The sequence below is a fragment of the Rhipicephalus microplus genome, chromosome 5 (assembly GCF_043290135.1).
Source record: "Rhipicephalus microplus isolate Deutch F79 chromosome 5, USDA_Rmic, whole genome shotgun sequence".
NCBI classification, from domain to species: Eukaryota; Metazoa; Arthropoda; class Arachnida; order Ixodida; family Ixodidae; genus Rhipicephalus; species Rhipicephalus microplus.
Window position 1 is genome coordinate 52078491 of NC_134704.1, and position 23701 is coordinate 52102191.

General features: G+C 45.9%; 1 protein-coding gene and 1 long non-coding RNA gene across 3 annotated transcripts in view; one reads left to right on the forward strand and one right to left on the reverse strand.

Annotated features, from left to right (window-relative positions):
- lin-28 (protein lin-28 homolog) overlaps positions 1 to 23701 on the forward strand; it is a 196658-nt gene that overhangs the window by 24866 nt on the left and 148091 nt on the right. The gene's annotated exons all lie outside the window — the stretch shown is intronic.
- The window catches only part of LOC142817784 (uncharacterized), a 67265-nt gene that overhangs the window by 10241 nt on the left and 33323 nt on the right, over positions 1 to 23701 (reverse strand). The gene's annotated exons all lie outside the window — the stretch shown is intronic.

Below are 23701 nucleotides of genomic sequence, written 5' to 3' on the forward strand. Positions count from 1 at the left end.
ATCATAGTACTGTTGGGTAGGGATGCTTTTTAAGTACTTAATATCATCGTTAAAATTGTTCATTTATGACGAAAATAAAAGGAAAAGGAAGTATGATAACGATGATCACTATGTGCCTACATGAAGACGACGGTATTTCGAGCGCCTGTTTCTCTATGGTGTCGTCTCGTGCTGTAAATATGGAAGCCAAAAGCCAACTCGGGTAACAAATTCTGTTTTGTGATTCTTGACACATGTAGCCGGTTCTTTCAAAGGGAGAGCATAAATAATTGACAGGCAGGTAGAGAACAACGTATTTTGCCGACTGTCCAAACCAGTAGCCGTTGCCGTGCGTAAAGCACGTCTCATTGTGTTGTACGCGTCGTGCATTCAGTGGAAAGAATTCTCTCCCCGTCTTCCTTGTTCCTAAGTCTTCTCGTTGGATTAAACCATTTCGCTCTATTTCCTCGAGCTTGTTATTGCTTCGACGCGATTCCATGCGTAGGACCTCATCTGTGTTTGAACAGGCAGCCGGTAAGAAAAACGAAAATATCTCGATGTTAAACGCAAATGTGAAAAAAATTAAGAAAAAAAAAACACGAAAAAGACACCCACGGACTGCCATATCAAGTGTGTTGAGGAAAGACAGCATTGTGCCTTCGCAATCTCTTAAGGAGCAGGCTCAGTCGCTCTGTTTCTGGAACAACTTTCTTTCGTTCCCCCTTATTTTTCTTCTTTCCCTCGGAAGTCCTCGATCTTCGTCTTCAGCCACAAAACAGGGCCTATAAAAGTGCATGCAGTAAAATTTAAATGTATACACAAACAGGAAGCCTGCCGTTGACACTGAGAAAATGCGAGTGAAATGTAATCTCAACCCGCGGGCGATCAATAAGAAAGCTTGACCGCACGCTTTCACGCTTGCCCGGTTACGTAAAATAGATTTTGGTCCCCCCCCCCCCCTCCTCGTTTCCTCGTCCTCGCTCAGAAAGCCGCGTAGAGAGGTGAAGCGCGTGGCCTTTACATACGCCCAAGAATGTGTCGTGTAGCCTGATTCATTTCTTGCTATCGTTATTGCCTCGTGTTGCCTCGGTGACTGGCAGAAACTGTATTTTATCTTACAGTTTATTTTTTTTGTTCTTGTAATCATTGTACGTGTCTATGTGTCTCCTGCGTTTTCATGTGGCGGGAAAGGAGAAGTGGGAGGAGGTTTGCGCAACACGAACGTCTATGCTCACAGAATTGTCGTATGCGCTTCGTTTTTTGTCGCGCTGGTGCAGAGTCGCTCGACATAATAGACTCTATATAGGTACACAATAGAAAGGCGTACAAGAGCCCTGAACGTACATGCGAAGGCATGTTCCACCACAGGAGGTATGTGCTGCGCAAGCACAGAGGGGCAGTATACTCCTAATTTACCTAGAACAGCCCACGTTTCGCGCAGGTAAAGAAGAAAAAAAAAGTGTGGACGGAGTGGAGGCTCGTTACGCAAGTGGGCGTATTGCAACGAATTCTTCCACCGCCTGTTGGGTTGAAAAGCCTGGACAAATGGGGTGTTTGGTACCTCTCTGCGTATACCGTGGTCAGCGCAGCCTTTTAGTTCGTATATGTTTTTTTTTTATTCTAAACCTTCTTGCCTTGGTTTTTGTCTGACCAGGCAGGACCGAAAGTATTCCTCATATTCCTGTGTAATAACGGAGACGTCCAGCTTGTTTTGTTTGCGCATCGAGGTTGATAGTGTGGCGAAAAATCGGAAATCGGGGAAAGCTACAGATGATGATTGTCTTCGTGACATCACCTATCGAAATGAAGCTCATAAAAGTAGCTAGCTATTTTTTTTTCTGTTCTTTCAATCATCAACGCTTATTTCTTGCGATGAAGTATAGTGTTATAGCATATAGTCTTTCTAATATTTTCTCTTTCTCTTCCTAAACGTATGATTTTTAATGGTTTCCATACAGCGCAGAAATAATTCACAAGGTATCCGACAGTGCCATACCACACTTATTTACCACTGGATGAACTTTGCTTTTATGAAAATTTCATAACAGACATGAGGGAAGTCTGCCGCAATGCTCCTGCGGAAAACATACGAACGTGAACAGAACTAACAAAAGCACGGGATAAGTTCCGTACATGTGAAGAGCTTGGAATGGTTCGTCTGTCTTTCTTTCTTTCTTTCTTTCTTTCTTTCTTTCTTTCTTTCTTTCTTTCTTTCTTTCTTTCTTTCTTTCTTTCTTTCTTTCTTTCTTTCTTTCTTTCTTTCTTTCTTCCTTTCTTTCTTTCTTTCTTTCTTTCTTTCTTTCTTTCTTTATTTATTTATTTATTTATTTATTTATTTCTCTCTTTCTTTCTTCCTTCCTTCCTTTCTTTCTTTCTTTCTTTCTTTCTTTCTTTCTTTCTTTCTTTCTTTCTTTCTTTCTTTCTTTCTTTCTTCGAGCGGCCATTTTCGATTGCACTCCGTGGGAGGTGTTTTCGAAGACGACCTAACGGAGTTCCACCAGCGTGGAAGTGAAGAGTAGGGAAAGAAAAAAAAAAGTGGAATGGAAAATCACGAACACACGAATCAGCAAACGGAGGGGCGGCGCGACCGCGTAAAGTTTAATGGAACACGCACACGATCCGATGCCGTAATGTTCGAGGGGGCGCCACCGGCGTTTTTTTTTTTTTACCATTGGTTGAAAAAGCTCGCTAGGAGGGCCGGTCTTGACGTTATTGGACAACAAGCCCTCTCTACACACGAAGCAAGCGGCGCGCAGCTATTGCACTTCCCAGCAAAGGCGCTTCGCTGAAAGTATATAGTGAAGGGTCGTACAGAAAGAGTGCGTGTCTGTTGGTTCGTGTTGAGAAGAAGAGAGAGATGTGAAATGGAAGAGGATGGGGCGACGTGGAAAATGGAACACATTGCGAAGAACGACGGAGAAAAAAAAAAGAAGTAAGGTAAAGTAGGCGATAAAGGCGTCCAATCAGAACGAAAAGCAGGAAGAAATAAAAGTATAAAGAAATGAAAAAAGCAAGAAATAAAAAGGTTCTAGAGGAGACGCGTGATCCGACTTTTTTTATCCTCCTCTTTTTATTTATCTACCATCCTTCGATTTCATTTCCTCTATCGCCGCGGAGAGCCGTTTTTCCTTCACATCCGCACGAACACGAAGCAAGCGCTGTTTTTCTTATCCACCCCAACTTCGTATAAAATTGGAAAAATAAGGCTTGCGTCGAGAAGCTTTGTGGGAGAGAAGGTTGGGTAAGAGAGAAAAATAAAAACGTAGCGAAAAGAAAGGGTTGTAGGCTTTGCCGCATAGCTTGCGCGCTCGTGGAAGAAGCCTAGCTTGTTATTGGGTCGGATCGAAAAAGGAACAGTCGCTTTTCTATTTATGTTTCTCTCTCTCTCTCTGTTTTTCCAGGATTAGTTTTTTTTTTTGTGCGACATTCTCTCGATGTTCTTACCCTTTCTTTTTTCTTTTCACCCTCATGGGTTTCTGTTCATAGCGCAGCGACTTACAGGCACAACATGCCTTGCGCCGCCACGGTGTCTATACACTACAAGTTTCGTCTCAATTGTGTGTTTCCTTTATTTTTACTGCATCTGTAGCTTCTCTATCGGCTTCAAATTTGTTCCTGGGTATCGCACATTCCTCGTTTCTTGAATTCTGCCCATGATATACCCTACATGGGCCTAGCCTTCTTTAGTCTAGGCTTTTCCTTTAGACCTGTTTTTGCTTGCCTCCTGGCGTGGCTGGCTTGTCTGCGCGCGCGCCGCTCAAAGCCGATCTCTTTCTCTCTCTCACTACTCATTGTTTTCGTTGCGTTGCTCCGAAGACTCGACGCATGCCTGTAGCTCAGATCACCGTCTCGGGGGGGGGGGGGGGGGGGCTTTATTTTCAGGAAAGAAGAAAACGGGGGGCACTGCGTTTAGAGCAACAACGACGCTTGAATCGGGAGCATGAAGAAAAAGGAAGAAGACGAATGAGGAGGGGTGAGAGTGACATAGAAGCGGAAAGCCTGAGAAATTGGATTGAGAAGCAATGGGAAGAGAGAGAGAGGGGGGGTCAAATGGGAATGGGAAAGGATGCGGTCTCGCTTGTATGCGAGTACTACATACAAGGTCTATTGCGGAAGCGCTCAAACCTAACAATCTCGATCTTCTTTTTCTTCGTCCTCCTCTCCTTCTAGTCTCGTCCCGAGTGGAATGAATTGTGGGCGGATATCTAACGTCGTACTTCGTCCTCCCAATTATTCTCTGCGAGAAGCTGATCGGAGCGCGCGCTCCCGTTCTTGTTTTTCTTCAAACGGGATGGAGAACTGCTCTGGATGAAGAGGCTGACCGTGGATGGATGAATGAACGGCGGCCAGTCTTCCTGCTTGTATTTCTAACCCCGTGGCGTGTACGTCTCTCCCTCTGTTTATCGACGAGCTAGAACGACTTCCAAAGTGAATTGGGAGAAGATGGTGGGGGTACGAAGTCTTAATGCCGGAGGCCTGTTGGAGAGGAGATGACCCGAGCCGATTCTCGTTTGCCGAGACTCCAATTCTGTGCGCTTGAGTCTAAAGACGTATAAGCTAGGGTGAATGCACATTGCGTTCGCTCTAGCTTGTGCGGGAGCTTTCTTAAGCGTCCGTTCGAGAACAAGGGGAAGCTTGTCATACAAGCTTGGGCTTGTCATACAAGTGGTAAATGTGGCCAAACCGAAGAGACACGCTTTCATTCTACACCATATTATTTATATCCTAGTGTTAATTGTTTCTCGTACAGCTCATCCAAACTATTCGAGATAAGGGCTACCACTGATGATGAGGATGAAAATCTATTTTGGTCTAGAGAAGATGCAGCGGAGACCCGGTGCCACCCGCCGGAAACACTCTTTTGCGACACTGTTAACGTTACCGTCGATCTAGATTGAAAAATAGTCATTTCGTATCCAGAAAATAACAATCCAATCAGCTCACTTCTATAATAAAGAATGGCATTACTGTGTATGAAACATTAGGTAGCAGAGTTTAGCGTCGGTCTTCCAAAGCGCCGCTAGCACCCATGCGTTGCAGAAAAGCTGACGCTAGGGCCAATTTTTCTATCTACATGACGCCCCCGCACGGACGAACTGGAGCGACTCTAGACATCGGCACTTAAGTGAATGCGGTTTTCGACACGCCAAGCATGCCGATCGGTGACATGGTAGGCATGGTGCCCGCAAAAGCGGTGTGGTTTGTTGCCTTCCGTTGCCGCGGTCGCAAGCGAGGCCTTCGCGCAACTCCGCTTCGTAAAGACGTTGTAACTATGTTCACTTCATGCATCACAATCCGTACGCGTGGCGCACGCGTGGAACGTCATTTTTTTTTAGGCCTTCGCGTTTTCTTCACTTATTTTTTTTTGTTCACAAAACACGTGCGCGGAAACACGCCTTTGCGACCTTGAAAAGGCTGTTTTTCTTTCTTGCGTTTTTTTTTTTCGCCGATCGACGGGAGACTGCGCCGGCCTTCACCAGCCCGACGGGATGCAAAACAACAACCCGCACCCCCGGCCCCCAGATGTCCGACGCCGACCCGTGCTTGTAGCGCTCGGGAGGAGTTTTCCCCAGCTGCATCCGTTGTTTACGCGACACCCCCGCCTTCTTCCCCACTTTTTCCTTCCCCCTCTCGCTATCCTTCTCACCCTTGATTGAGACTACCAGGGTGTCGGAACCGGTGGTCCAGACGACTTTGCGCGGCATGTCGGACTGGGTGACGTTCTGCCTATCGCCCGTTGACCGTTGCGGGTGATGAAAAGGAAAAAAAAACAGGTCGGCGTGCCAGTTCTATCCCTGCTGGCCTTCGTTTTCTCCCCAGCGCCCACCCCTGAAGCGGATAGAGCCCTATGGGTGGACCTTTTTCAGGGGACGCTGACGGATGTCGGCGAACGCATGCTCCTGTGCTCGGGCCGTATGCTTTCGCTCACGTCCCAAGTCTCACACTCACCTTCTCTCAATCTCTCCGGTCTGGAGTTTGATCTGTTTACTTCTTTCTTAACGAGCTCTTGGACATCAGTCGTTCGGAAGGAGGAAGGAAGCAACAAAAGGGGAGAAGGCAGGGAGGTTAACCAGAAAGACATCCGGTTGGCTACCCTACACTGGGGGATTAGGGAAGGAAACAAGACGAGAAAAAGAGAAGAGAGGGAAAAGAAAAAAAAAGGGTGGGGGAGAGACTGACAGTAATTTCACTGCAGCGTGTAGAACTCTACCGCATGTCAGAGGCGTTCACAGTTGTTCGGAAAAACAAAAATTGAAGGGTGGTCCCGGGTGAGGCTTCTAAAGCACGCGGTCAACTTCTCTTTCGACAGATTGGAAGACTAATGACACATTCGAGTCGTCGTTAGAGAGCCCTCAGACCATTTGAAGGTGGCGGATTCGACAGCTTTAAATCTCTGCAAAGAAAACAAGCATTTAACTAACATCTCATATTGTTTCCTTCCTTTTCATGTATTACCTCGCCTATTTTGAAAGCAACGCTTAGTTGTCATTTTACATAAATTTTCTAGAGCATCCGGAGTGCTCGAAAATGACCACAAAAACGTATTTATAAAAGGCGCCAACAATCGCGTGAATGAAAAAAAAAAACGAAGGATGTTTTGCTGTTCTTGCTTTTCAATGTTTTCATAATGCAGCTGCGATTGCGTTAAATAAACTGGCCTGATCAACAACAACAAGAACAACAATAAGAAAGAAAAATAAGCCTTACATCAACCGCAAAAAAAAAAGCTTTTATATAACCTACAGTAAAGGAACACCCTGCGGAAATCGAATTTGATGTTACGACCCCCAAACCACCCTCAAGGATGTCCACTGTTTAACTGCCCGTATTAAGAATTTGTCCCGGGGTCATCTCGAAGTCGTTGAGTCCAAGTCCTCGCTAACTGTAGCTGTGCCGACGCCATAATTTAAAAGCGTCATTTTTCTCGTTGCGGCTTAAAAAAGGCTTTACATTCGTTGGTTTAGTAAATTCAGCATGGAGTACCTAATTATCGTTATGCCTACGAATTGTATTACAGCGGCTTGTGGCCTTGCACTGACTCACGGCCCCGTCACTTCCTGCGAGCTACTTACTGTGTTCGGTTTCGATACCCCCGTGCACTAGGAATTCCTCGATGAACATTGCCTGAAAAATTCACTCGCGAAGTACATTAGTGTACAAACAAAGTGCAAACTTTCTATAGCCATAGATCAAAGATATAAATTATATAAATTTATAATTCCATGATTGCACAAACATTTCGTTTTGTCTAGGCTCTAACGACAGAATTCGTGTGTATCGACAGTCTCTGCCACTTCGCACTTGCCAGCCTTCAACCTAACCACCTATATCTGTGCCAAATTGGCTGCGCATGTACAACGCCTCTGGTTCCTTTAACATTGCAGCTTCGTTTGCAGGCATTTTACTTTTAAAGGTAATTAGAGTGGACATCCTCTGTTACAACAGCTCCGAGCACACCTTGGCCGAGCTCACATTACGAAATGTTACGTAACTTTTACGAACGGCTGAAAGGAAGGCTGAGACGTACATAATAACTGCTAGGGTTTCACGTTCCAAAAGCACGATATGATTTTAAGGGACGCCGCAGGGGAAGGCTCCGAAATTATTGCCCGTCTGGTGTTCTCTGAACGTGTTCCTAAGTTTAAGTACGTGGGCCTCAACCATATTGGATCCATCGAAATGCGGCCTCCACTGCCGGCAGTCGATCCCGCGACCTTCGGTTCAGCAGTCTAGCGTGTCATAACCCCTACACCTCCGTGGCGCGCCGGCGTGTAGCTGCGGATTATTAAAATTCAGTTCTCTCGCATACTTTAAATGCCAGTTCCTCCCACCTCAAAATCGATAGCCACGCCTACCACCCACTCGCCGTTTTTTTTTTTTACTCTTCACTCGGGGATCGGGCGCATCGAATAATAGACAGAGCGAAAATAGGAAAAAAACAGTCCAAGTATTACGAAGAAGAAAGAATGAAAAAAAGTCTAGTGTCGAACACCGACTGCTTGCAATGTTTTCCAGTGTTCACTTTCATAGCGATTCCTTTCTCACAATTCTCTTTCGAGTGAAAAGATCGATAAAGCCTCCTGCCTTATTTGTCTCGTGGGCTTCCTACCGTGCTTTTATTAAAGGGCGGCTGAAGCCTTGGAAAACGAAACTTAGCTGCGACTCTCCGAGAAACGTCTGCCAGCACGACGATGAAAAAAAAAAAAAAAACTTCTGACCAAAGTGCTCTGATTATATTATACTTTCTTTGTTTCATCGTGACGTGGACGGAAAATCGATTCAAAGGCCACCGTTGCAGACTGGCTTTTATACCTCTCATAAAGGCTAAACAAAAAGGAACACACACAAAAAAAGAAAACCAGAAACAAGCACAGTCGATCTGAGATACGTTGCACCGTCCAGTGAGAGAAAGAGGAGCAGACGTTATATAGAAACTGGAGCCGGAAGCCTATAAAAAAAAAGTTGGTAAAGGGAAAAGTTGTTATAACTGTAGCATCTTTCCTTTTTTTTCATTTATTGCTATTACCGCTGTCGTCCTTTCCTGGCGATGTTCGAAAGAACAGCTCGGCGCGGTCGACGCCTTTTCCCTTCATCCTCAACTTTCCACCAATCCAATGAAGTAGAGAAAAAAAAACTAACAAACTGGGAGCTGCGATCGTGTAATAATATAACGAAACTCGGAGAAATTGTGAAACAAGGTGGGATTGAAGACGCGAGCACGAAACTCTCCTTTTTTGCTCTGTACCGATGTGTTGGATAATTATTTTATAGCATTTTTTGCTTCTGTGTAGGGAAGCGAAGAAAAAAGAAGGGAGCAGAAATGGGGAGTTGAGGAGAAGCGCGTCACAAGACGTCGCCGCTGTTTGGCGAGCTGCCGCTTCTCGAAGTGGCATCGGAGCGGGAACCAATGAAAATGAAATAAAATAAAAAAATAGAGAAAAGCGAACCGAACAAGTTAGAATGAAGCGATGTGTTCCAGTGAAGATCATGGTATACTAGAAAAAGAAAGCTGCGGGACAGAAAATGGGGAATAAAGGACAAGACAGAAAAAGATGGCTTACGTTTGTTGGGACGAAATGAAAACAGAGGACTTTTTTGGCGGTATATATAAAAAGCGCTGGGGACATGGTCCCTGAAGCGAACCACTCTTTCCTCCTCATACCTCAATCTCTCCCTCTTTCTCTGGGATTCGCTCTCCCCACCTACAGGCTGCAGGCGCTTGTTGAAACGTTGTCGCTTTTTGCTCCCTAACAAAAAAAAAGAGAAGAATCCTTCGCGGGTCTGCGAAGAGCGAACCCAGTCTCAAAACAAGAGGGGATGGAAAAGTATAAATGTTATAGGCGAGCTGGTTATAAACGACAAAAAATAAAGAATACACGCACGGAAAGGAGACGCATTTCAGGAAGAAAAATTGGATGCTGGAAAAGGTGGGACATCCTGGGCTTGGTGGAGAGGGGAAAGAAAACTAAAACGGGATGTAGGGAAGATGTTTCCACTGAGACGCTAAAAATCTGGAAACGCAGGCATCGTGGTAAGGTGTATTGGCCAATGGGGAAAAAACTGGCACCACGGTAAAAAGGAAACATGAAAAGGAACCGACTCAAAAAGGAAGAAAAAAGGGAGTCATAAAAAAGTAAGCGGTAAGGATGAGATGGGAAGTCGGGAAAGACCCGCCGGATGGCAACAAGAGATGGCGTTTCGATGTAATTTTAGAGATTCGACTCGTGGAAGGAAAGGAAAAGGGAAAAGCAGTGATCGAAAGCACTCTGAGCCTACCCTTTGTCCTTTCAATGTGTGTGAGTTTTCTTAGGGAATGCGTATCTTTCGTTTTGTCCACCACTTGCGTGTGTACGGCAGGTTTCAATCCGCTTTGTTTCTTACACGCATTCTTTCCTTCGTTGCCCAGTTTTCACTAGTCTGCCTGCTTCGCCTTTTCCTCGCCAGAGAAACGCTCAAATGCACGGATTCTTCACGAATTCAGCCCTTTTTTCCTTTTATTGCACGTATTCGTCCGGGATTTTCAGAAACATGTCGTGTTTTTCCTCGTGCATCCACAAATCGAGTGTCTTCTTTCGACTCAGTACCTCCTCCCTTCCCCAACTTCCACACACATAATTTTTTGTTCTCTTTTTGCGTTCCCTCCCTCTCGTACGTTTTTTCTTCGCGTCGCGTTTTTCAACACGCATTCCCAATTTATTTAAAACATGTTAAAGCTTTCTATGGCTGCTTGGGCTCCTAATTTTTTGGCGCACCTTTCTCGCAGATGCGTTTTTTTCCCCACCGTTGCATCGTAGCCTCGTCAAAACTTGTCCCTAACCTCCGCCTATTTTTTTTTCTTTCACGCGCTGCTGAAGTTTACCGCTCCGCGCTATTGATTTCATCCAAACGCATTCCCCGTCTTCCATATTTCATGGCATTGTTTTCTTGCTTCGGGTCGTCTTCTATCTACATATGTTAAACTTTCGTCTGCTACTTCGCGTTTGTTCTTTTCTCATCAGATATGGATGTTTCCCCTGTGTTTTTTTTTTTCACTTTTTCCCCATCTAGTCTATCGTACTTGTGTCGGCTCTGGCTTCGGCTCGGGCATTTATTTACTTTAGCGACCCTGCGTGAGCGCCTCGGGCTCCTTGCCGCTTAGGAGGGGAAGCACGGACGGGAGAGGAATCATGGGAGCGTCTGCCAATAAATGAATTTCTGTTTTCTGTTCGGCCAATTCCATTTTAGTGCTACGCTCCGACGGAGAGCCTCCCTTTCCCGCGCTTCCCATTGGCTCGCGACAGACGTTTCTTGCGAGGATACATCTCCGCGGCATTTCAGTTTTCCATCTGTGGGCGCTTGTTGATCTTGGCCAGTTGTTCTTGGTTTGCGAGGGAATGTGGAGAGCTGAAAGCCGATTTCTCTTGGTTAGATGGCGCAGCGGGAGCGAATTGCGCTTGCGCAGCTTAACAAGTGTTTGCTTTTTTTTTGTTTCTTTGAGGGGGAGGGGGAAGGCCGGAGGGTTTCCGCCTTTTGTATTTACCTGTATTTATGCTTTTAGGCTTCTTATTTCAATCGCTTGTTATGGTGTTGTTTTGTGAATTTCTATTGCTTTCGCATTGTAGAGTTCAGTTTGGATAATTGCTTTGGCGAGAAAATTTACCGAGATAAGAGGGGGAAAACGTGATTGGCGAAAGAAACTTGATTGTGTGCTGTCTTGAAGACAAGTGAGTAACCATAGTTTCCGGTTTTGGTGTGAATGCTTTTAATATCATGATATTTTTTTCCACGTGTTCTACTCGATGAAGCGTAGAAGCAAAATGGCAAATTCCAACCGAAAAACTAGCTAATTTTTTCTATAGTGTAACGAAGATGCTGCATTGTTACCGTAATCACAAACACTGTCATTATTAGTATCGTCGTGACCAACTACAAAAATCAAGTGGAGTTACATATTATCACCCATATACTATTTGATTTGCTGCTCGTTCGTGACACTTATTCATGGCTAAGCTCATATACTTAATTTGTTTGTTGCGAGCATGAGGCTACTATAAGAGTGAACTGGCATTTATTCGCGTCCCCCCCCCCCTCACAATGTGCGCATCCAGCAACCGAATCTGAGCTAAACTTTGGGAAAACGCAAAGGATGCGTACGTGCACATGCGTCTCGCAATTAAAACATTTGCAATCAAAGCGGGGCAATTCCTGGTTGTGACTTCAACAAAAAAAAAAGCTCTTGAAAATTAAAAAAAAAGAACTTAAGCCTCCAAAAATTTGAATTGAAGTGAGCCAGATTCATTAAACCAGCACTGCGTTGTCAATCATGACCAAAACAACCAGCATCATCGCATACAATGTTTCATTTGAAAACAAGTTGCTTAATTACCGTGCTTGCAATCCATAATCAGATTTTCTCGGACGAGTAAGTTCTCACTACACGAGCCGGCACAATGTAATAAAGGCTGAACGTGCCATGTAGTTTGTACGTACCAAGTCGCCGATACTGTGTAACGGGTATGCGCAAACAAACCGCAATGTAACCGCGCCTGTAACCGCGCATCTTGTATACTTCTATTTCCTGTATATTGGTTAGCGGAAAATAATCTTCCCTTTGTTGCAGGATATTATATTGTAGCGCAATACTACATAGTGGAAAAAGTATGAAGTCTTCCTTACACATCCTTGTCTGTCTGTTAGAGCTTATTTTGTAGTTTTGTGCCGCAGTATCTTGTCATTCGTTTACTCCGGGACGGTGTATTAACGCGTCGGCGTCGTTGGTTGTGAGCGAAAAATCATCCTGTGCGTGACTGAGAAATCTAGGAAGATGCAAATAAAATGAATAATAAAAATTCCATGTTTGAGTTGGGATCAAACCCGACTCGTTTGCGTGGTAAGCGGGCGTTCAACTACACAGCCATGCACCCCCCCCCCCCCTTTTTTTTTTCTTTGCTACATGGTATTTATTACGAATGCGGTTTACGTAAATACTTAGTGTATAACCTACATAAGGCCACTTCGGCAAATGTACAATTAGCATGACAAAACGAATTTCATACAACACTGTGTCTAAAAGGGTACCTGAGCAGCACACTTTATGAACTCGGTATACCAGTTCGGCTGAAGCTGCAGTTGTTCGTAAAAGTCTTTTATAGCTACACAGTCATTTGCGAAAAGTGGGATCGCGAAGACACTACTGGTTCCGCATGCCTGTCTAGCATGGGAGTTTTTTTTTTTATAAACTATATTGTTGCCCATTAACAAGAGAATGTCAACTGGCATATCAATGCATTTGTGTGGTACAAGATAACGGATGCTATGAAAGTTTTATATCCAGTTGTGCATTTAAAAGCACTCTGCAGGAATTCACAAAAGAAGATGGCGTTCTTGCAACCAATAAAGCAATGTTTTATTGTTTCTGGGACTTCACAGAGGCGGCAATCATTGAGGATACAAAGATATCTTTGGGGTTGAACCAGACCGCGCAGATGAGGCCGCTAGATCTGACCACGACAGTACCCAATACACAGCTATCCCGTTCTCAAGAACCGACGCAGCTACAAGACTTCATTCGCTTGCACGTGACCTCACACTGGTAATGTGGAACTCGACAGAATTCGCAAACGCGTGCCTGCATAACTTGGATTCCGATCTGCAACTTCGTCTTCCCTCGGGTATATCTCGAGCTGAGGAGACCCTTCTATGCCGCCTGTGGCTAGGAGTAGCCTGCCCGAACGCATACTCCTGTCTCATTGGAATGGGCAGCTCTTCCACATGCACGTACTGCAGCTGCGAAGAAACCATTTCGCACCTTCTATGTGAGTGCACCCTTATTAACGCGCCAAGACAAGAACTGACTGCAGTTCTGGATAGACTGGATGATCGGCCTTTGTCGGAACAAAGGATTCTGGGTCATTGGCCGAGCCCATCCTAAGCCCAGAAGGCTTTGAAAGCTTTGGTACGCTTTTTGCGGACAACTGGCCTCAGAAACAGACTTTAGTGTCTTATACTCTTTGATGTCGCCTTTCCTCTGTCGCTATATTTTGTAATTTTTCTCTCTCTCTCTTTTCTCGAAACATTTCTTTTTATCATCTTTTATTCCCCTCACCCCTTTCATCAGCACAGGGCAGCCAGCCGGTCTAAGAACTGGCTAACCTCCCTGTCCTTCCGCTTAAACTTTCCTCCTCCTCCTCCTCCTCCTTTACTGGTGCCGCTAATGTACGCACTTGGTATAAAAATGTCTTGGTTAATAGAGAAACAGGCATTTTCTTCACACGACATGACCAGACAATCCAATATATAGCGAGCGACAAAATGGAGCCAGAAAATCACATCCAATACGTCATAACATAGATATGTTTTTGAGCGAGAGAAATAATATTTGTTGGAGAATCTGGCTGTCAGAAAACGCACTGATTTATATACTTCATGTACGAATCCTTTCGAATGGGGAAGTGATGCAAAATTAGTAGATAACATTAAATTTGGCCAAGCATCCGCGAAATTCACTCGCAAGAATTTTCAAAGGAGTGGATGAGCACAATCACGAAAATAGAAAAAAGAAACGCCACACCAGCTGTCTAACAAAGAGGTGTACCACACCAAGGCCGCTTGAGCGAAACGGTCTAAAGACATTGTCCCTCCTGATTGGTTCATAGGTTGATGACCAAAGGAAGGTATCAAATATGCGGTGACATTTTTGTGTTTAAAACCTCGAATGAAAAATTATTTTCAGAACGTAGAGTATTTTTGTGGCCATGGAAACAGGTTGCATGCTTTAGCTCTGCCAAAGATAGAGATTTTTTACCTCATTGCCGTAAACATTGTAGCCCCGGATGTTACAACTTACAAGATTCAATTAAGGGCTCTTGGTATAAAGCAAAATGCATTGGCGACAATGGACGTACAGCCTTGTTTCACAGACAAGTTAAGGCACACGACCTCTTACAGGTGGCGAATGACAATTAAACGGGTAGAACAATCATTGCAACATAGCTTTACACCTTTAACTACATTCGAGCCAACGTTGGCATGTTTGAGAAGAGAAAACAGAAAAGAATTACGAACCCGATCAAAGGCATTCGCTAAATCTACTTGTAGCATTTCCAGTTGTTCATGTGAATGTGAACAATGTTTCAACACGGTGCGAGCAAGTGTATGCTAGACTCTATTGAGCGACCTTTTAGACCGCAATTCTTATAGGCACCATAACGTATCGACATTGCAAATTGATGCCTGTTCGTCCTGTAGACATGTTTTACAATACAACATGAAATATTGCTGTTTTAATGCGTGGTACAAGCGTACATTTCTATCGGGCGTCGGATCACGCGATTATAATAGTTACTTCAATGTTTAAAGCCGGTCACACACTACAAAAGGCACACAGGTTAATGAGCCTATTCCTTTATAGCTATACGTAGTGGGTGCATAGCAATATCGAAAAGATTCAACATACTGAATCAGTTCAACAATATATCATTTATTGTTGCTGACGAGCCTCTCTCCGTCATAGACGTTCTGTGCCCGGTGTGTTTCGCGTGGAGTCCCATGTACAGCATCAAATGTACGTATGTTTCTATACGGATCAATGAACCCGTGTACTATGGTGTCTTCTTGCTGCCGAAGAAGTTACAAATGCTGAAGCAAAAAAAAAAGAAAGGTCGGTGCCCACTGAATGTTTCCAGAAAATGATTGAAACGATAACAAAGAGCAATCACTCAAAAAAAAAAAAAAGAAGAACGCCACCTGTGCGTCTCGAGCCTTGCAGTGAAACCTAACATCCTCCTATTTCCGGGACGTGACATCAATGACGGCGTCCGCAGCGTCAGCGGGAATTCGCAAAACGCTACGGCAAATCGTCCGGCTGCAGCGTCGTCCGGTTTCAGCATGACTTGGTCTCCGCGTGTAGAGAAAGCGGTCGTGTAAACACACCGGAACTCGCGGGAAACACACGTGTTGCACGTCGACTGTTCACACCGAATGCCTCTCTTTCTCTCTCTCTTCTTCTAACTCTCACCGTTCTGCCTGGACGTCTCGTCTCTTGGTGTTCCGGCCATGGGTATATGTAGCTGCAAAAAAAAGAAAGAGTAACCCTCTGCAACAGGGGATGTCATATTTTGCAGCGCTCAGCAGTCCGTGTCGTTTTCGCAGTTCGGCAGCATTTGTAAGAGGTGCTGAACGCCGCAGTTTGTTATACAAAGGGTGAATCGAAAAAAAAGTAGAAATGATTCTAAGTGGAAAGGCGGACAAGGGGATGAGGGCTTGTGAGGATATATGGGAAGGGGGACCGAGGAAAGGGTCGTAGATCTGTGTGCGGCACAATCCGAACGGTATACGGTGTTTAGATTGCCACGTCTCTCCACACTTAGTCTATTCTTTTCCTCATTTGTTGTTTGTCGCACGCAACAACGCATTTCTTTTCTTCGCACCTTTTCTACTCTTCTCCCCCCTCCACCATAGTCTCTCTCCATTCCTTACTTCTACACAACACAAGGGGACGCGCTTAATAGATGGACGTCTTCACCTTTTTCTTCATTTCCAGCGCCGCCTCGCTTCAACCATACAAAAAAGAGTAGTGAAACGAAACTGCGTGAGAAGTGGGACGGAAATAGAGAAATGAAAGTGAGAAAAAAGAGAGAGTGGTGGCGAGGCAAAAAGTGTGAGAATGAAAAGAAGAAGAAGAAGAAGAAGAAGCAGGCGGAGAATGTTTACGCTTCTCGAACGTCGTCGTTTTCCTATCCTGTCCAACGGTGAACGCCTCCGCATCATTTTTCCTCGAACACCTCCCCACGTTCCTTCATCCCTCGCTTCCTTTATTTTTGTCTTCCCTCAAACTCCCATCTCTCCAGCCTTCCTCGCGCTCTCAATCTTTGTACTCGGACCTTGCTTCGCGTCCGAGAGCGAACAAAAAATGAGAAAAAAAGAAGATTAATAATAAAATAAAGAGCGAAATTGCTTCGAAGTGCCACGCAGCGTCTTTCGCCATCCTCCCCTCTCTTCCCTATTTTCGCATCACTTCTCTTCATCCTGCGCAGCCGCTCAAGCAACAGCAAGCAACGCAACAGTGGCGGCAACGTCCACTCCTTTTTCTCCCCTTCCGAAAAATCCTCCTTGCGACCGCCGTGGCTGTTGCGGCACGTGCGTATAAATATAAATAGGCCGGTATATATATAAAAAAAGGATAGCCCCCTCTATACCCTGCGACAACATTTTTCACTTTGAAAGCTCCGTTTCTCGAAGCGCGCCTGTCTCCCTCGCCCCGTCATCGCGCTTATCTTTTTCCTCCCTTCCCTCCCCTCTCTCTTTGTTTCCCTGGGTTTTCCTTCCATCCTTTCCCGATTTCCGAGAGAGTGTCGGATACGTCCCTATATTCTTTTTACTCCTCGGCATCCTTTTCCATTCCTTCCTTGAGGAAGGGATTTGATCCGGCCGTTATACGCTCCTTCACGTCGCCTCCGTGCCCGCGCTCTCGCTGTTTCTTTATATATTTTTCGTCATTATTTTCATCCGACAAAGACGCTTCTCTTTTCTTGCTTTCATCTCTTTCCATTCTTCTTCCAAACCGTCTCCCCCTTCCTCGGCACTCTCCTTCTTTTTTTTCCAGTTTGAACCAATCCCGCGACGATGCTCGAAAAAAATGAAAAAGAAGGCGCCTTCGCGGATAACAACGCCGCAGCTTCTTCCTCATCACTTTTCTCCTTTTTCCTACCCGCGCTTCCCCATTTTTTCACTCTGTCGTCTCCTGTTTCTGTTTCCATCCCTTTTCTTCCCCGCGTCCGAGTTGTTCCTTTATTTTCTCCTCCTCACTTGAAACTAATACATTTTCCCGCCTCACCGTCGACCCGTGCATCCTTCTTGTTCTCTATTTTCCTCTTTTATTTCCCTTGCCTCACTGGCACACTTCACTACACTCCAGCGCTACTTGCGCCCCGCTTTGAAGCCCAGTCTCTAGCGATGCGCTTTGCTCATTTTTTTTTCCTTCGCATTATTTCCTCCCTCAGGTCCCGGTGCTTTTGCATCCACTTCGTTTCACTATACTTTTTTTATTTTAGTCCGTTCCTTCCCGTCGACTCCATCGCCTTGCGTTTCGAACCATCGCTTTATTTTCTTTTCATTACTCGTCTTTCCTTCACCTTTCGCGTTTCCCCAATCTATGTATGTATTGCTCGCAGCTTCTCCCCGTCTCCGGTCCTGAGGCGCGCTATAATTTTGTTCCTGTGCGATTCCGTGTGCGCTTTACCCCCCCCCCCCCTCTCTCTCTTTCTTCATTGCCTCAACCTCTCGGTTTTGTTGTTGCTTCGTCTTATTAGAGTTTGCGCTCGCCAACAACGACGGCGGCTACGCTTCCCTAAAGCTAACGCAGGCCGTTTTCGTTCTTCGATCGCCGTTTCTCTTTCCCCCTTCCCCAACACTCCCGTTTCCTCTCCCCATCTACCTGAGAGACGCTCGCCGTTTTTGCCGCGCTTCGAAGATGAACGCAACTTTAAAGAAGAAAAGAAAACGTTCTTCGTGGGGAAGGGGAGAACAGAAAGGAGGAACGCAGGAAAGTCGGGACGAAGCAACGCTCCGAGCGCTTAGACTTGTGTAGGGAAGAGATTGGGTATGTGAACGTGGGGAAAGGGGTTGAAAAAGAAAGAAACGGGAACCGCTGAAACGACGACGACGGGTCTGCTAAAAAACTGAAAACGCGGCGCACGCCACTGCTGCTGCTTCCCGCTGCCGCGGGTTGCCATGGTGATCGTGTTCGTCTCGATCACGTGCCCGACCGTTGGCAGCCAATCGCGTCTATTCTCAAAAATTGCGCACTTTATTTCCCCCCTCCCACCTTTTTTTCTTCCCCAATCTCCCAGGCCAGCTCTCACACTAACCTCGCGAACCGCCCTGATCGTTCTTCTTCATTTTTTTTGTCTTGTTTTGTCGTCACTTCATCTTTCGCTTTATAACGGTGGCGGCTGCTCGAAATGGGTTTTTCGTTTTGATTTTTTGTAACTCATCAATTTATTGTTTCCAATAGAGAAGGGCAACATGGCCACGCGTCTCGCCTGCCTGCCTGCGCCGCTCGCCCGCTTTGCTTTTTACCTTCCCAGCCCCCGTTTTTTACTCTCTTCCAATTTTTCTCCTCCCTTTCACGCACTCGGTTTTCATTTCCCTCGCATTCTTCCAACTCCCCCGCCATTGCCGTCGCCGCGCGGTAGTTTTACCCAACATTTTTTTTCTCGGCCCGGCTTCAATTTTATCGCGGCTTGTTTATGTTCGCCATAGCGGCGCGCGGCTTTTCTTCCCCATTGCACTTCCCCATTCTCGCCGTTATAAGCGAACATCTCTCTCCCTTTTTTGTCCGCTCTTCCCGCGATTCCAATGGACAGTCCCTTTTATCTGCTCCAGGCTCCTTCGGACGCGGCATTCTCTCCCGTTTTCCCCATTATTTGTTTATATTTATTTTTTAGTTTCGTGTCCCTTCTTTCCCTTTTAGGTTCCCTCCCCAACGCACACACACACGTTGCGTCTTATATTGCTTGCGCACTTTAATGCCTCGTCGGAGCTTCGCGTTCCGTCTGGCTCGCTTGTTTGTGCCGTTTATCGGGCCCTCTTTGCCGTTCCCGTTTTCTCGGGCCGTCGTGTTTCTTCATTAGTCCTATCTTTCAATGCTCAATTTTTTTATATTTTCATCGCACTTGCGCAGTGGTCGTCTCCTCCCGTAAATTATTTTCGTTCACATAGCCTTTCCCGTTCATCTCTTTCCTGATCTGTTAGCTTTTTCTGTCTTTTTCCCTTTTTTTCTAAAGGTCTGCCACGCGCCTTTTGCCTCGATAAGCGAACCTTCCTGTCGTTCCGTGCGGGGCTTCGCAATTTCATTCAATGGCATCCTTCCTCCCACAAGAAAATAAAAAAAAACGAGAACAAAAACCTCGGCAACCTTAGAATGCATGTAGCGTTATTATGCTAGGTTTGTGCGTGTGCGCGCAATGTATCGCCCCGGCGACATGGCGTTATAACAGATACCGCGCCAAGCTTCAACGATTTGCATCTGGTTTTCCCTAGCAATGGTAATACCAGACTGGTGTGAAAACGTGCACAAAAGAACGCCTTCGCATTCACTCGAAGGCAGATGTTGAAGAAAAATCGGAGGCAACTCTAATTCTTGATTTGAGTGTCTGGTATAGTTGCAGATCGCACTTCGGCGTTCGTGTGTCCGTCTGTGTGTGTGTTTTTTTTTGGTTAAGCTTGTTTTTGGTCACTATGCCAAGGCTGATTTCGGTGGCCACATAAAGAGTAGCACGTGGTTTAGATCTGCTCCACCAGGATCCACAACGATCTCAGCTTCTCACGAAAAAAAAAAAACAACGTGTTGTTTCTATGAACTTATTTTATTTTTTTTTTCGTCAACTATCCTGGGAGATCATTGATCGGTATAAATAAGCGTCTGACCCGCCATGATGGTCTAGTGGTCAAGCACTCAGCTGTTCATCTGTAGGAAGCGGGGTCGGATTCCGGCCGCGGCGGCCCCATTTTCGATGGAGGCGAAAATTCTTCAGGCCCGCGTGCTCAGGTTTGGGGGAACATTAAAGAATCCCAGGTGGTCGAAAGTTCCGGAGCCCTCCACTATGGCGTCAGTGATAATTATATGGCGGTTTTGCGACGTTACACCCGGAAGATTATGATTAGTGAGTAAGAATTTGCCAATATAACTGTTTCTTGAAGCAGAAACATCGATTCCGTTCCAGTTTTAGATCTACAAGACTTTTCCTAAATATTCAAAAGCCGGAGCTAAGTGCTCGGCCAGAAGTGCTCGGCAAAGTAATAACAGTGTCATACTGTGATAGTGAAACTAATAGGTGTGTGCGCCCTGGCATGCTTATATGTCTGCTTGGATGAGAGGTCTGATCGTCATGACAGCTTTGTTCAAGATGGATCGATTCCAGTTCATGGATACGGCGTGATCAAATGTCGCGGCCTCCGATTGACCCTTAAACGTGATAATTTTTTTTATCCTCGCTGGTTCTTCAATATTCTGTAATAGTCGCACGCGTTGCACGTATATATATGGAACATGGCCCCTCCGCGGTGGTCTAGTGGCTAAGGTACTCGGCTGTTGACCCGCAGGTCGCGGGATCGAAACCCGGCTGCGGCGGCTGCGTTTCCGATGGAGGTGGAAATGTTGTAGGCCCGTGTGCTCAGATTTGGGTGCACGTTACGGAACCTCAGGTGGTCGAAATTTCCGGAGCCCTCCACTACGGCGTCTCTCATAATCATATGGTGGTTTTGGGACGATAAACTCCGCATGTCAATCAAGCATCATATATGAAACATGACCGTGCACGAGCTTACGACAACGTAGAAATAGCTCTGTAAAGCTTGCTTCTTCACTACTTAACTGTTTGTGCGGAAAAGCCCTCTTTTGCAATAGTTACTGGAGGCTGTTGTCTACCAAACGTTCGTGATGCAGTGATTCGGCGAAAAGCAAGATTTCAGCATACAACGCCTTCACTTCTCTGAGTTCTTTCATCACTGATCATGTTCGTCACATTGCCATGTCACGCATTTTACGTCGCTACGCTTTCCGCCTTGTTGAAGTTAATTGCGCGTATGACACGCCTAATCACACGTATTAGTCGTTTATTTGTAAATGTTTACATTTGTGTTAGTTTTAAACCCTCCACATGCTCTTATCCTAATCGTAATTACAGCGATTTTTTTCTTCAATCGTATTCCCTCCTGAAGGCTTGAAGAGCGCTCCGCCGTGGTCGTGTAGTGGTTACTGTGCTCGGCTGCTAATACAAAGGTCGCGGGTTCGAGCCCGGGTTTGGCGGTGGCATTTCGACGGAAGCAGAATGGCAGAGTCCCGACCATTGTGCGTTGTCAGTGCACTTTAAAGGAACTCCAGATGGTCTAAACGTCTGGAGCCTTTCATTAATGGCATCCTTAATAATCAATCACGCAGTGGTTTTGGGACGTTAAAATCCTGATATAGTAAGCTTGAAGACCTAAACCGCAAAAGTACTGGAGTAGGACTAAGTTCGTATATGTTGAAAACAAAAGTAATGCGTAGCGGCCCGGTGAAATAGAGAGGTTCATCACTGGCAACCCATCTTTGAAGTTAGTTACGAACTGGGCAGTCAACTCATCAAAACGGAAATTAAGCGAAGAGCAACTATATATGGGCTGGAGACCATGCGTCAGGCGCTGCTAAATGACGGGTGATCTGCGACTGTTCGCCAAGCGAAAAGTGCACAAATGTAGCTTATACTGTGACAAGCGAGGCTGAAACTATCAACCACTCGTAGTACGAGGCAAGAGGGGTGGAGGGGTCCGCATTAACCCGGCCTACCAGGAGTTCATTGTCTACCTCAGTTTTACAGTGGATAGGGTATTCGGCTGCCGACCCGAACACCGATATCGGCCAGACGCTAAAGGATGTATGTCACTGCGTGTCAATGTAGCGCCAGATGGTCGAAATTTCCAGACCCCTCCACCACGGCGCCTCTCGCAATCACGTCGCGATGTTGGCGCGTAATACTCCAGATATGGTGAGCTATTGGTAAGGCGTTCGTAACGTCAATAACGGCGTTGCATACTTAACACCACAGCGTACCTGAACGTGGCAGCCGGTAAGGGAAGCAGAGGATTCGCGTTTCGTAACGCAATACCATAACCGCGACGCCATCACGGTGGGCTTTTTACTTAATAGGGAGCTTTAGAATAGCGCACACCGAGCCCTTGGGGGGCGGTCGCTGCCACTGCGCATGCGTCGTAACGCGAGTCGGCGTTCGCATTCGCGGAGCGCACGCGAAAAAATTCGAAGTTGCGTGCGGTGATGGCGGCCCGCATGTGGCCCGCAAGCGCTGGTTTCGGGGCTACGGTGTCGCTGCGATCGTGCGTTGCGGATCGCAGCAGGGCAAACGCTATTCTAAAACTCATATGGCGCCCGCTCCCTATTGTGCGCACTCTCCTGACGCTATCCACGCTCTCTCAACCTCGGGAAATTTTCCTCCTCGCCTATCGCAAAATGGCCGTACCTCTTCAGCGCGCTTCTATTTCGGTACGGCGCATGCGTGCGAGCGCTTTTCAATGGAGAAGTGCGCGCACGCGCAACATACCGTATCGATCGCATTGAAAAAAAAAGAGAGAGAGAGAGAAAAGGGAGGGGCCCTCCCAGCGGGACGAACCGCGCCCCAGCGTTTGCGCTTTCCCTTTTTAGAGCGATGAAAAGTTCAAATTTTCACTCGCCAATCAAAATGTCCCGTTACCTCACCGATACGTCCTTCCGACGCCCCTCGTCCGCGTTGTGTGGGGGACGTGCCTTTTTGAAACCAAGCCCATTTTTGAGCGGGTGTTTATATTTTTCTACGATGGGTGGTTTTTCACTACGGTTCCTCGCGTCTATCTGGTGTGGTCATGGAAACTGGCATTGCAGTGTTGTTGTCCAAACCCTTCCCAGCGCCGGTAGCTGCTTACAGCAGTGGTCTAACTTGTTATTTATTCGTGCCTAATTATGTTTTGCAGCCTTCCTGACACCGTTATGATCACGTTTCTATTCCTTGTCCCGCTATTTGATCACATTTTTTAAAGCTGCATGTATACTGAGGCGTCACTTTTTTTTCTGTAATTTACGTCACATAATCGATTCAGAATAGCTCACCCGACGATGTACTAACAGGGCGTAATGTTTCAAGTTTAAACTAGTGACAAACATATTTAGTCCAGGAGTTTGAAGTTTGCCGCGCTCTCTTTACTTTGTAGCTTTCTTTACATTATTATGGTTCCGTTTGCATTTTTTTTTGTGGCTGCATTCTGTCGTGTAGGTTCTGTCCAGGAGTATAATGAAGCTTCTATCGTTTCATACGTGTGTTTACATTTCGGTTCACGTCACATGACTTGCTTTTCTGTATGTATGCTTTCCGTGACACTGTTCGAGGCTGTTAACAAATGATAATGATGTATATGTCTTTTGTGTGAGTTTTAGATTTTTTTTCGCGCTTTTGCTGCTGTTTTTCGGTTGCCTTGAATTGATATAGCCCGCACGCCCTATGTCGCGAATGCATCTTCCTACACATTTACTTTAGCGTGGTGGCGCCAATTTCGCTTTAAAGGTAACCTTCTTCCCCGTCATGAAGATGCCGTCGGAACGTTATTTTTCCGCTGCGAGTGAATAGCTGTAGAAAACACATGCCGTGTGCTGACAACATTCACCTGAGTAGGAGAACCTGCAGTTTCCCGCCAGAAAAAGGGACGACCTTTTTTT